The sequence below is a fragment of the Coffea arabica genome, chromosome 6e, assembly GCF_036785885.1.
Source record: "Coffea arabica cultivar ET-39 chromosome 6e, Coffea Arabica ET-39 HiFi, whole genome shotgun sequence".
Lineage (NCBI taxonomy): Eukaryota > Viridiplantae > Streptophyta > Magnoliopsida > Gentianales > Rubiaceae > Coffea > Coffea arabica.
The window spans coordinates 21,960,567-21,972,656 of NC_092321.1; the positions used below are offsets into that span (position 1 = coordinate 21,960,567).

The 12,090-nt window shown below is 32.1% G+C and overlaps 1 non-coding gene across 1 annotated transcript; it reads right to left on the reverse strand.

Annotated features, from left to right (window-relative positions):
- Nucleotides 1-222: 222 nt before the first annotated feature.
- LOC113697644 (small nucleolar RNA R32/R81/Z41) lies at nt 223-312 on the reverse strand. The gene has a single exon (XR_003449929.2). It is a non-coding gene; the product is annotated as a small nucleolar RNA R32/R81/Z41 (small nucleolar RNA).
- Nucleotides 313-12,090: the final 11,778 nt, after the last annotated feature.

The following is a 12,090-nucleotide window of genomic DNA, read 5'->3' on the forward strand; positions in this document are numbered from 1 at the left end:
CCTTTCCCTAACTTACCAAAACAAGAGCTTCAAAATTCAACTAGTTGTTATGTTATCGTACAAATAATTAATTTATGCAAAAGATGCTTTGGAATGTGGCCATGCCAACTATCTCATTACTAACTAATTGTCACCTAGTGCTTTGCACGGGCATCTGTTTTGCTTGTACGTTTTCTTTAGTTTAAGTGGAAATATGTTTTTTTTTTCCTCTATTAATTTGGAGAATGAATCAGAAAGAACGTAGCAAAGACTATTATAAATAAAATGAAGAAATTTCATCAATACCTTTTATTACTTTCATCATATTCATCCTCCTTAATATACAAGGTTGAAACCTTCCTAACATACCTGCAAGTGCAAAAGATAAAAGGTAAGAGATTTACATAGTTGTTTAACATGAAAAAGCATCCACGGAGGGCTAAGAGAGAAATTTGTTGAAAAAAATTTATCCAGTATTGAAAAAGATAAAAATAACAAAAAAAAAAACACTGGAGAGAGAATAATGATGAGGTCTTCTAAGAGCGCCTATAAAAAAAATCACTTTGTCAAAATTGTTGATATGTATCAAATGAACTCAGGAGTTCCCCCAAACACTTCACTAGGCTGAATTCTTTGGCCTAACTGAGACAGAAAATAATTGTCCCCATTGAAGTGTTTCGAGGGAACTCTAGAGAACATCTAATGCTCTATTATCTAATCTATGCTTTTGCCCCTTGTTAGGTCACTCCATTTATAGGGCTCTCCGGTCTCCACACATGCAGTCTCTGCATGTAATTACTATTCACAAGCCACATGCTGTTTTCTGGAGAATGGATGAACCTAGTCACGATATAGGGTCAGATGAAAGATAGATAACCAACAAAACTTGAGAGGTCATCTTTCTTCAACCTTTTCACTCAGTAGGTATCCTGTTTGATCTCTCTTTTTCAACTTTTTGTTCACGAATATAATGATATTATTTGTCCATATAAAAAAAGAATGGCGAATCTGTCAATCTCATGCATGTTAATTTGGCAGAAGCATACAACTGCTAAACCTAGTCAGCTAGAAACATAAATCTGGTAATTATCCATGTTAAACATACTAAAAACTGCGGGATTGTTTGTCCAAGCAATTCACATCACTTTCTAGTTGCATTAAAAACCATAATTTTGTTGATAAACTTGGGAGTTAAGGATTTGAGAGTTGGATACAAGTGGTTGAGCTCTAGAGGGTACAAGGATAGTAGGTTTATTCTTATCTTTTCACTTGCTACATAATTCTGACTAGGTTCAAGCTAGAAAATCCATCTGGAGACTTGATTTTTAAGAGATCCTTTTAGAGGGCTAGTTGTCCTAATCAGGAAAGCCACAAATGCACGCGTACAAATCTTATCCACTCAAACAGAAGATAATTATGAATCAGCTACACCACTACAAATTCTCTACTTTGTATACATGCACTTCACTGGTTAATTTCCATGTGAATTTAGCAAAATATGCATCTAAATTCTATCTTTCAAAAAGACTATCTTTGAGTGGTTGCGTTTTTTAGCCTAAATTAAATGACATGACAATCAAAGACAAATTTTGTATTACAAGAAGTGTATGGTTGATTAATCAAAGACAAATTTTGTATTTTGTAACACAAATAGGTTTGTAGGAATCCAAATTCTACCATTTTCATTGAGTAATGATTAATGAACTATTGGCCTTAGAAGCACCATGAATCTTTTTGTTGCACAATCCTTGATTATGTCTGGTTTTTTTAAGATCATCCCAGTTTAAGTCCTTGAGTAAAAACTCACCCATCTGACCTCCGAAGTGTTTTGAGAACCTTGAGACTACACTCCCTTTACCAGCCAAACTCTCCAAATCCACCTTCGTTTCTAGTCAATTAGATTATTTTCTACATATAATGACTGACAACGAAATGGCTTCTGATCATTTCTACATTGCAAAGCATGACCTCTTAGCATACTTCTAGCATATAAAATTAACCATTTGAATATTAACTGACTTGTTAGATAAGGATCCATTTGAATGGAAAAATGAAGTAAATGCTGGTTTTCAAACTAGAACTGTACTGCACCAGTTTTAGCCTTGGTACATTTTTTTGAAACATTAATTATATAATTGTGATTAATACTCATAGGGCAATAGAATTGATGAGTACTAATTGGCTAGCGATACTGCTAAAGCCATAATCTTCTTGTCAGAGTAATATTTATCCAAACACGAACATTACTCTCAATTAGTTAATGCCTTATATTTTAATTGTTGTTTTTGAACTCATTATTCACGAATTACTCATTTTCTTTCTCTTTCTCATTGACAGAACGAGGTTTTGTCTACTTCTCTCACTTCCTCTCCAATTCTTGCCTTCCAATCTCTCTCCCTAGCTATTTCCTATTTTACAATTTGGTTTCATTTTGTTGAGACTTTTGTAGTGTGTGGTTCAAGATCTTTTGCATAATACTCTTCTCCGCTTTGCTCTTGCTATTTTTCCATCACTATCAGTAAGTGTTTCTTTTTTTCTTCCTTTTTTGCTTTTATTCCATTATGTTTTCTATTAAATAATCTCTACTTACAATTTTTTCTTTTATTCCATTATGTTTTCCATCACTATCAGCACATTATTACAAATTTCATCAATTTGCTTATAACTCCTCCATATTCCAGGTGCTTCTTATTATGAGTGCTTTACCTGCTTTTGAATGGCTTCATCAATTTTAACTAAACTTTAAATCTTTACGGTGTAATGGTTGCTTTAGTGGACAAGCTCATATTCATTAGCAAGAGAAGAGGGAGGTCATTAGGCCACATCTACTCATCCATACTAAAGTCATTTTTTGCATATTATAAAATTAGAACCTTGAGGGTCTACTATCTTTTTTTAATTCGTATTTTTTTTATTAAAGATCATGGAAAAACTATGCGATTGGTTTTATAATGTCATTCAAACTCAATCCTATGATGTATGCAACATGCTTTATTTCTTTGAATTTTGCTTGTTTAATGTATTAGTGTGCAATTGATCTTCTTATAAACTTCACTATCTTTTCCGCTTTTCTAATTATTATATGAATCTTGATTTTCATGTGTCCATATTTTCTAATAACTAGATTAAATTTATTTTTAATTGTATTATGTTCTATATCTCATGAATATAGAAGGAAAAGTGTGTGTACATTTTTTTGGACTATTTTCATTTTAGATTGTTAGTTGTTTTAGTTAAATCATATCGCATTTGCAAAAAAAATAACTTTTAAGTACAACTTTGAAAATTAAAAATAAGAGTGCTTTAAAGTAAAAGAATTACAATCTAAGAAAAAAATATGGTAAAAAACTCAAAACCAAATCAATGAGTTATGAAAATAATAGATAAACAAATTAAAGAGATAGAAGAAGTAGGGAAGCTATTCAATTAACTAGAGAGAGACGAAATAAATAATTGGCAGATAATGGGCCCAAGAGAATCAATGAGAATATATGGTGTTGAATAGTTGAGAGTAATGTTGGTATTTGGATAAATATTGTTCTGGCAAGAATATTATTGCTCTGACAGCATTGCCAGCCGTACTTATAATTACATTTGGTATAAAATGCGAAAATGGAAATGTTTTAGTTGGAAATCAAAAAGTGTGGCCCATGAAGTATTTCTCAAATTTAGGGTGACAACGTATGTGTTTGGTTGGGATCTAAATTTTTACCATCTAAACCCAACCCAAACTCAGCCTATAATGCATAGATAATAACACAAAATAGTATTAACATAATAGCACATATATAAATTTTCACCCATTTATATGTATTTAGATAATACCACATAGAATGTTGTATACATAATAGTGCATACATACATATATGTATATGTACATAGGCATGTTTTGTATTATAGTTACTACATATATTCATGTTAACGCATTTATTTTTGGAAGAATCTTTGTCATTCTTTCACCATATATTTTGTTAATCAGAATATACTTTTCCTCAAGGAAGTTTCAAAACTATTAAAATTTAAATTTTTTCTCAGACGACTTTTTGTAGAACACTAATCATGGTAAATAAAATAGGTCAATGACCCAAAGTCACAAGAATTGTGTGAAATTATGGATAGTCATGGGTCCGTACCCGTTAGGTCCCTTGAACACCTTTGGACCCGGGTTTGAATCTAAACAAATTAATTTTGGTGTGGATCTAAGATGGTCTAATGACGAATTAGATCCCCAAGCCCAAATTCATTTAGGCTCCGGTATGGGTTTTACCTCTAGCGCTATTAGAGTTTGTATCCAACCAAATTATCTCTTATGAAGTTGAGCCTCGGAAATTTCAACCCAAACCAAGCATTGACATCCTTAACAAGAATCCCGCGTGTGTAAAATCTCAATAAGGATTATATTAATAGGTGGTTTGTAAAAACAAACTATGCAACTTATGGATTATGATCCAAAGAATATAGTCTAACCATGGTAATGATTGGAGTCGAATTCATTCAAATTTTAAGCAAAAAAAATAAAAAATTGTGTCAGCTGGCTTAATAGTTATTGAGAACCAACATAAGGAGTATATATGATACGCTCCTTTTGGCTTGGTCTATGCATAGGTTCTGTATAAGATTGAAATCAAGCTAACAAAATCATCACAATCGATGTCATCCCTGTGAAAATGTGCATACAAGTTTGTATAAAATTCAGTTCCGAATATTTTTGTTGAATACAATTATTCGATATTACATATGAGATTCTTTGTATTTGCAGATTCTAAAAATTTTTCCTTTAGAGGAATTTTCAAAAGAACTATTATACCTCTTCTTGGTAGACTGCTATGTAATTGGTTTCTCGGGTTTTTTTTTTTTTTTAAATGTTGAGCTATCATTTGCATTTGGTATGTTCATCTATCAAAATGTTTGCTGTCAATCAAATTTGAATGCAGAACTCTAAGATGCAGTAGTGGACTGAGAAGGATTTAGGCACTGGGACCAGAGGGCAAATATTAGTTTGACAAATCGATAAAGGCTCTACTTTTACAAAAATCTTTCTGGGGCAGGGTGAGAGAGTAGGGAAGCGAAGGGAATATAATGTAATTTTTTCTTTTAGTGTAAATAAGAGGATTCGAATTCAGAACCTCTCACTTATACTCCCTACCTCCATACCACCCAATCCATCTCACCCCTGAGAATATAATGTAATTTTTTTAATGTATTTTTCTTAAAGACTTATCTAGGAACTTTTCACTTTTAGAATGCAGGAAATATATTTTTTAAAGTCTTGGAAGGGTTAATACTTAATACCCCGACCTGGCACTTGGCAAAAATTACCCCTTTTGGTTTTAAAATCATAAACTCAACTGGTGTGTTGCATGTCCAGCTATAAAAATTCCAACAAAGGTTTCCTTTTTTTTTTTGGCATTGCAACAAAGCTTAAAATCAAGAAAATTTATTAGTCTTTATTAATGAAAAATGTAGAGTTTCAAGATGTAAACACATCGGCTTCTTCTAACATTCATTCTCACAAAGACAATTGGACTCGGTAGAATTTCCCAGAAAATAGCCAGAAATATAGCTCCAATCTTTTGGAGTTTTCGATTTACAAAGATCTGGGCATGGTAAATTGGACTTAACATCACACGGTCCAGGAAAATGGAGTTAGCAAACAATGTCAGGATGGTCCAAAGCCATGGTTCGAATTCCCTCTACTGCATTTGAAAATGGAAAATGTTAGTCTATAATATGGATATAATAGCCTAGAAAAGTAATCACACAAAAATCTACTTGCTATTTATCATGAATTTAGTAAAGACGAATTAAGGAGAAAGTTACCCATGGATGTCAAACCAAATGGTCAATTCTTTTGTTCTTCGTTTCTTTGTGTGTGTGTGTGTTTTCGGAAGCTTCAATTGTGGATCGATCTAATATTTGTTCGTATTTGAAAAAAAAAACTTATGGTAACTAAAAATTTTGAACAAAATTTTATCTGTGTGGTTCTTGAAAATAATTTATATTGCTTATCTTTGACATGGACAATATTCAATACTGAAAAAAAAAAAACTATGTACAGTAACTAATTGCAACTTGGAAAATGATTTCAATACTTCCAGTGATAATCTATCAGGATTAAGCTAATCTTTGAAAATGGACAATATTCAATACTGGAAAAAAAAACTATGTACAGTAACTAATTGCAACCTAGAAAATCACTTCAATACTTCCAGTGATAATCTATCAGGATTAAGCTATTAATTGCAATTTTAAAATTTTTTGTTCCTCTTTTTTTTTTTTTTTTGCATCATAAAAATGTATAACTGTGCATTTCACTTTAGCAAGAAAGCAAACACACGTCGTAACCTATATAGTGTACCTGTGGCACGATAATCAAAGGTCATCAAGAGCAGAAAAAACATCAATGCCTTTGCCATCTTCTTGTTTTTGGTTTTTTTGTCTTTCTTGCTTTTGGTTAAGCTAGAATACTACATCCTACAAAGTGTTCCAGATGGTCTTATTTATATTGAAACTTTAACCAACGTAAAGATTTGATTATTAATGCCAAATCTTGTGTTTATTGTATTAATCATATAGTATACGTTACTTTAGTAAGTAAATCACTAAAACTTGTTAGATTCATGAGCAAAAAAGATTATATTCCACATTGGTCCGAGAGATGGAGAAAGAGTGATTAATATGTAAGTAAGGGTCCAAAATCTAACGACTTAAGATTTTGGGTTAGAATTGGGTTCCTGACTTACATATTGGGCTCTTTGGTGGATTCTTTCGAGGTATTTTCTCATATCAAATTGGTATCAAAACTTCAGGTTGTGAGACTAGACTACTCATGGGCAAGTGGATTCTTTTCGGAGTTGGATCGGTGAAAATTCTTTTCTTGATAGTAGATCAAAGTGTTAAGGAGTTTGGCTAGTGTTGGACCAGGTGTGCCATAGGTTTGGCAGGGGGTCCAGTTGGTGTAAGATGGAGCCAAGGGTTGGCAGAGGTCCAAAAAAATTCAGTTTTGATATTGGAGAAGAGTGGGTCCATATTTGGGAGAAGAGGTGATCTTATGTGATAAGGTAGGTTTGCGTTGAGTATTAAAATGGGATCGAAGAAGGGCTTATAAATTTGGATTTAATGTGGGGGTTACTCGTGAAAAGGGAGATTTGTTAGATTCATGAATAAAAAGTTTACATCCCATATTAGTCCGAGAGATGGAGAAAGAGTGATTAATATGTAAATAAGGGTCCAAAAACCTAATGATTTAAGTTTTTGGATCAGAGTTGGATTTCTGACTTACATATTGGGTTCTTTGATGGATTCTCTCGAGGTATTTCCCCCTATCAAAATTGAGATGTGATTTCATAAAATTTATCATGTCTAATAAGAATAGTAAGAAAATTTGCATCATTAATTGTGTATTTATCGAATTAATGCTGCTAGAATTGGTTACCAAATTTTCTCTCCACAGATGTTTTAGAAACTGTGAATGGAAAAGTTACATCAGGCAACGGGCTGATACTTCAGTACATTAGCATCTATATCAGTATTTGGATAACAGATCCAATACACGAGCATTTCAGTTCATGAAAATATTTGGGTCTTTCTAATGGGTGCCTTATTAAAATATATTTCAGATGTTATATATTTAAAAATGTAAGATTAATTAGGAAAAGTAAATAAATACAAGAGAGGGTAAGTAAGATTAATTAGGAAAAGTATATAAATATATGGGAGGGTAATAATTGTTAGTGTGTATATATACATGATAGGTTATGTGATTATTAAGTGTGATAATGAATGCCCTATGGGCACCTGTTAGAAAAATCCAAAATATTTTACCTCATTTTTTGAAAAGTATGATAACGAATCTATGAACTTGAAAAAATAGTTGGTTGAAGGATTATCTAATTAGTAGTGGGAAGGGTACACTCTTTGTGGGTTTAAATTTAGGAAAATTAAGAGAAGTTACTACATGAATTTAGAGAATCAAAATAAATTGAGGAGAGGAAGTTATGGAAAATTAAAAGGCATTAGGTCACTTATTTAATGAGGGTATTGTCAGGAAGCACAAAATATTACATCAACATATCTGCTCTCACTATGTTCAAGTTGAAACAATGGTGTTGCTCTTGCTTTTATGGTGCCATACTGTAACAATAACATTTTCTTTATTGATATCGGCATTAATGCACCGAATTTCATTAGAACTCCGATATTAATTGTACTTAGACTGGCAGTATTAGAATGGATAACAATAATCATTTTACCTTCCCATCCCTCTCCACACTCTTTTCATCGCAACTATTAAGTATACAATTCGAATTTTGAATCTCAAAAAGAGAAAACTCTAAAACTCGTCCTCTAACTACTAACTTAGTTCTACACAGTAAAATCTTTGTTAGTATGAATCTTATGGATGTGTCCTATTCGAATAGTATCCTATAGCTGGCCTCTTGACCACAATTTCAATATATATTTTTTAAAAAAAGGTCGAGGCTTTGTACGAGGATTCCAGACCAAGACAAGTTCTCCATAACACATCCTGCTACGTACCGGAGTTAGCTTTTTTTCATTTTTGTACCTCTTTTTTTTATTTATTTTTCCTGATTTCCCAAGATTTGTTCCTGATTGCCCTGCTTGTAATAAAACAACTTAAAGGGGAACAGAAATCAAGATTCTAATTTTTCCCCACGGGACAACATTGAGATTTCCATTTTGAGATGATAAAAGAATTAGCATTTTTCCAGTATATATTCGTTAGCACATATAAGTTAGACCTAACATATGATGTAAACACAATTACAATTATTGCGCTCCTATATTTATAGACTTTTTCAAATTAGCTACACTTTTTTCAAAAAACTAATATCTCCGCTCTTAATGAGTGCCTTGTACTTATATTTGAAATCGTGGATTGCATCTTAAACCTGCTTGCATGAGTTTTTACTATGTCAATGTATAAAAAATTAATCATAACTAAAATGCTATAGTTCAAGGAATAAAGTATTTTTTTTTTTGCCTTTTTGTAAGTGGGAGGTTTTGAATCTAAGATCTCTTACCCTACAATCTCTATCATCTCACTACTCCCCCGCCCCTCTCCCCCCCCCCCCCCCCCCCCCAAAACCATCCCCCAACAAGGAACAAAGTAGTTTATTCTGAATAACAAGAACTATAATGGCCTTTTCGGTCAAATTTACTACTGGAACAAGTTTAAAAGCTAAGGATGACTTCCAGGTACAAATGTCTGATGACAAGAATGGAAAATTGCTTGTGTTTTGCTCATTAGACAATGTATTCTTTGTGATTATTTTCCATAAAGCGAAATTTTCCAAAAGTTGGTTTTAAAAAGCATATTGATATTATATTAATAAGCATATAGATATTTCATGCAAGAAATCATGGTTATAGTTATCATTCACCTTCTACTTATTATCTTACCAAGAATTTAAATTAAGGTTATTATTTACCAGAAATAAATGTTCTTAGAATGTTTGTTGTGAATAAGCCTGTTCATGATATATATATATATATATATATATATATATATATATATATATATATATATATATATATATATATATATATATATATAGCCACTTATGGATATAGCATGCTTGCTATATATTACTATAAAATTTCTCTGCATCACATAATGAAATTAGTCCTTTATTATTCAAGTATTACATGAGGAGGTCTAATATCCAGTGTGTTTTCATCATACTGATTTTAGTGTTATCTAAATTACTTTCTGGGGTTTCAAAAACTTTGGCTTATATCTGATTCATGTCGATTTTCAGTGTATGGATGATAGAAGAATTTGAGTGTTGGAGAAGTAATGTGTAAATGGCTACCGCCCATGGGACCTCATTGGGATCAATCATCATGTATCCAGATAAAGCTAACATCCCAAGAGGTGAGAAGTCAAATTGATTTGAATTACGAACACAATTTGTCATTCCGTTTTTTTTTTTTTTAAACAAAAACAGATAGCTGACCTTTCCATTATCAAGTAATATGTTTGGAGCTCTCTCCTGGTATATACATGCTTACCTATTCGAAGGAGGGAAGGTTATTTTAAGGCAAGTCCAGTGGCGCAGCTGGATTTATGCTTGATACTAAGGAGAAGTTTGAACATTTTCACCAATTATCTGCAAAGGGTGTGCAATTTTGCATTACGATTTTGAATATTTTCGCTTTTTTATTATTTATTGTCACTCGAGAACACTTTCACTTGTTATCCTCAAAAGGCATGCTTGATTTTTTTTTTTTTTTTTATAAAAGGAAGAGCATTGGAAAGAAAAAAAAAGGAGAGAGAAAAAAGGAACAAAGAAAATTGGCATTTTGAATAGTTCTTTCCGCAAATTTTTTGTATCCTTGGAAGGAGTAAACTTTATCAGCTACTTATGAATTTAGACTAAGAGGAATATGGTCACGTGTTTTTTTACTGTGCATATTTTTCTTGTGTGTGTAGGCACACCAGTATATATGATGTATTATATTGAAGAGGAAATATAGTGGTTAAGGTTGAGATTTCAAAATTTAAAAGTTCTGGAATCTAATCCTCCTTTCCAATTCCCATCTTTTAAATTCCATTCCTCTCCTGCTAGAAATAATTTTTTTAAAAAAAGAAAGACATAACAAAAATGTGTTCATATGGCTCATTTCGCCTTTTCCATTCCGTATTTCCAGCATTTTAAGGAATTCGCGGCAGATCATATCTGTTGGAAAATTTGCAAAGAACTGGCAAATATTGTAACAAGAATTGACTTCAAATCGTGATAGATATCACTTTCCTTTAGACTTTATTTGTCCGGTATAACGTGCAATAACCTTGGACAAATATCCTTTAGGATAAGATGAAGTTTATTTGTCTTAAACTCTTGCACAAAGCAAGACAAACCCTTTGTGAACTAAGGAGTGCTTTTTGAGAGAGTATAGAATAGTAGGAAAGTGATTTCTCTACTTGACCTCTTTATATAGGAAGATTGTTTGGGAAACAAAAGGACTCATTAAATACTTATATGAATAGATTCAAAGTATTGTGTACACATTCATGCATTTTAATTCATGCATCTCATGATCTTTAAGATCAAACATGAATCTATGCTTTCATTCAAGAATTCCCATATACATGAATACATTCATAAATGAATGTACATTTTAGAAACATTCACAATACTATACATGTACCAAAACCATTAATGAATATACATTAATTACATGTATGTACCTCATACAAATTTTGAAAAGTTTCCAACAATATCTTCAAATTTATTTTGTTTAGATTAAGAAAGAAAGTTTTCTCTGCATTTTCTTCCATGAACAGTGAACAAAAATTGTACTTCAACAACCACAAAAAGTAAGACACATTTGAAGCTCCAAAAGAAGTTGGAAAGAGCTCTGTTTAGAATGAGATAATTGATTTCCGTCAGTGACAGATGCCGACTTCACTCGAAAAGCGACGTAAAGAATCATGTGGCCAGTATTTCATTGGATTTGCAGGCTAATCCAGCAGCCTTAACAGTGAAGTTACATGTATGCATCTCATATTTCTGTAATTATTTATTAAAGTGAAATGTCTATATTTTTTATTTTAAACATATATACTAATTAGTTTTTAATTTTTTGAGTTCGATTAAGTTCAAACTCAAGTACAAGTTTTACAGAATTTTACATAGAAAGTTCATTAAATTCGAATTCGAATTTAATCTTGATAAAATTAGATCGAATTCGATTCAATTGGATCAAAACTGAACTTGATCCGTCCCATTTGCTACCATTATAACTGTCAGATATGACATGTACTCAAGTCGGCACATAGAAAGCTTTTTGTTTGAAGAAACGGATATGAAAAGTTACATAAAAGAACTTGTACAAATACAGCAGTCAAATAGTACAAATACATCAGGGAATAAATCCAAAGAATGATAAAATTCTAGCAAAGGGACAGTGAGAGAGTTTGTATCGATGGAAACTTGATAGCGATCGTCAATAAATAATAATATTCACACTTGAGGAGAATTGTGGTAGTAAGTAGCAGCCATGCCATTGGGTAGTTAAGCTTAAACAGGCTCTTGCTCTTATTGGATGATTTCTCCATCTTTGATGTCCTTTGCCTCCTTGGAC